Source organism: Daktulosphaira vitifoliae, unplaced genomic scaffold (genome assembly GCF_025091365.1).
Source record: "Daktulosphaira vitifoliae isolate Bord-2020 unplaced genomic scaffold, ASM2509136v1 Scaffold_2, whole genome shotgun sequence".
Classification (NCBI taxonomy): Eukaryota; Metazoa; Arthropoda; class Insecta; order Hemiptera; family Phylloxeridae; genus Daktulosphaira; species Daktulosphaira vitifoliae.
This window is the reverse complement of record NW_026099573.1, coordinates 4,634,871-4,637,050: the sequence shown is the minus strand read 5'-3', so window position 1 is coordinate 4,637,050 and position 2,180 is coordinate 4,634,871. Positions and strand designations below refer to the sequence as shown.

The window sequence follows — 2,180 nt, the reverse complement described above, 5'->3', positions numbered from 1 at the left end:
TAATATTTTCAATAGTAAAGTTAGTCAATCATCCTGTATAAGTAACACTATGTTAAGTTGATAAAAATGAATCATTAAAAAAGAAACGTTACCATTTTCTTTTACTTGCAACAAAAATTTTTCCATTTAGTTAATTAAATTACTAAAAGGTCTTCATTTTACAAAAATAAACTATTTAAAAAAAATAAGTGATACTTATATAAGTGATGTCGAGACTTATTTTACAAAAACTCTTTATTGACAAATTAAACATTATTTTTCATTATTGCATTTTTTTTGATAATTTTATCATGATTATCTATTATATAGAAACATTTATCGACTATACAATAATTAAATTATTTCAAATGATTGTGTGCTTCACAAAAGCTATCGTTAAAACAGGTCTAAATAAAATTGAAAGTTAAATAAAAGAATAATTTGGTTTATTCTTATTAGAAATATCCATTATTAAATACTTTTCCAACTATTAATCAATTTACTATAATAAATATTAGTCAATTGTGGCTAATATTATTTATAATATTAATTTAAAACTAAAAATTATTAAACACAAAAATTATTTAAAAATTATCTTCTTAGTTCAACTGTATTTGACTGGTATTAAACTAACTTAATTGTATTTAATTGTAATTAAAATAAATTAATTTTTATTGTAATTAAAACAAAAATTAAAGTAATAGAAAGTAAAATACTTGTTGAATAAAATTTATTAATACTTACATCCCCTAAAAACTTTCATTTGTCCATTTCCTCCTCTCCTTCCTCCACCACGTCCACCACGTACTCTTCTATATCCACCGCGTCCACCACTTCCACCACCGCCATCAATCATAATCCCCCCCCGTGCAAAATTGTTTAAGTATATTTTCATCTAAAATACAAGCATTCTTATTAATTTGATAGATAAAAATAGACATAAATTTCTATGAAAGCCAGTTAAATTATTGTGATAAATAAAGCTTAGTTTTCACTATATTTCTTTAGTTGTTTTACTTACAGATGTGTTTTTACGAATATATATATATTATTGTATGATTTATGAGATTTGTAATTTTTATATTGATTAAATGTATAAATGTATAAAAAAATATATGCTACATATTTTTTGAAGATGTAGTAATTATATTTTTTTATAATAGACGAGTTATCCTTTGTATTTAAACACATTTTATTACATTATTATTAATAATACCAATAAAAAAAATTGTTGGTAAAATAAAAAATTTGCCTTTATAAATAAGCTAGAAAAGCCTATTTTAAAGAAAAATCTTAATTTGTAAAAGCAGCAGTGTATTTTTAAAATATTCTCACTTGGCGACTAAAATGTCTTTTTCATTCAGTATTTTTTTTATTCATGTGTGATTCCCCCTTAGTATAGAAAAGGTCAAAAATAAAATTGTAATAAAATAAAAGAGTGATTTTTTTATCATAACCCACTCAATTACTTACAGAATAATAATAATTAAAAAATTTTTTTTATTACTATCTTTAGTTACACTTTATTCTTGAATTATTAACTATGTAATACTATTCAAGTTCATCCCTTATGCCTGGTAAGGGTGTCAACTTAGTTTTTTTAAACGGTAACACATATTTTTAATTTAATAAAATGTTTGAGTTTTTAATTCAATAGTAAATGGCATTTGAATTTTTAATGAAACTTAATTTGTCTATTAGATATAAACATTTTAAGTTTCAAATTTTTGAGTTAATATATAGGTATAATACACTAGGGATTACAAATACAGGTACACAGCATTGTTATTATCAATGATAGTAAGGTACATTGTTGTGAGTTTATAAATACACTAACTGACAATACAAAAAGTATATCTATTGATAGTCACAATTGATAATAAACAATCCGTGACTGTGATAGCAATATCATAAAAAACCAATTAGCTACCTGTATTTGTAATCCCTTGTGTATTATACCTAAATATTAACTCAAAAATTTGAAACTTTAAATGTTTATATCTAATAAACAAATTAAGTTTCATTAAAAATTCAAATGCCATTTACTATTGAATTAAAAACTCAAACATTTTATTAAATTAAAAATATGTGTTATCATTTAAAAAAAACAAAGTTGACACCCTTACCAGGCAAAAGGGATGAACTTAGAAAGTATTACATAGTTAATAATTCAAGAATAATGTGTAACTAAAGATAATAAT

At 22.2% G+C, this 2,180-nt stretch overlaps 1 long non-coding RNA gene across 1 annotated transcript in view; it reads right to left on the bottom strand.

Moving 5' to 3' along the window:
- Positions 1 to 933, bottom strand: part of LOC126898897 (uncharacterized) — a 7,090-nt gene extending 6,157 nt beyond the window's left edge. The window contains exon 1 of the long non-coding RNA XR_007702415.1: positions 724 to 933. This is a non-coding gene — a long non-coding RNA (uncharacterized LOC126898897). The remainder of the gene's footprint in view (positions 1 to 723) is intronic.
- Positions 934 to 2,180: the final 1,247 nt, after the last annotated feature.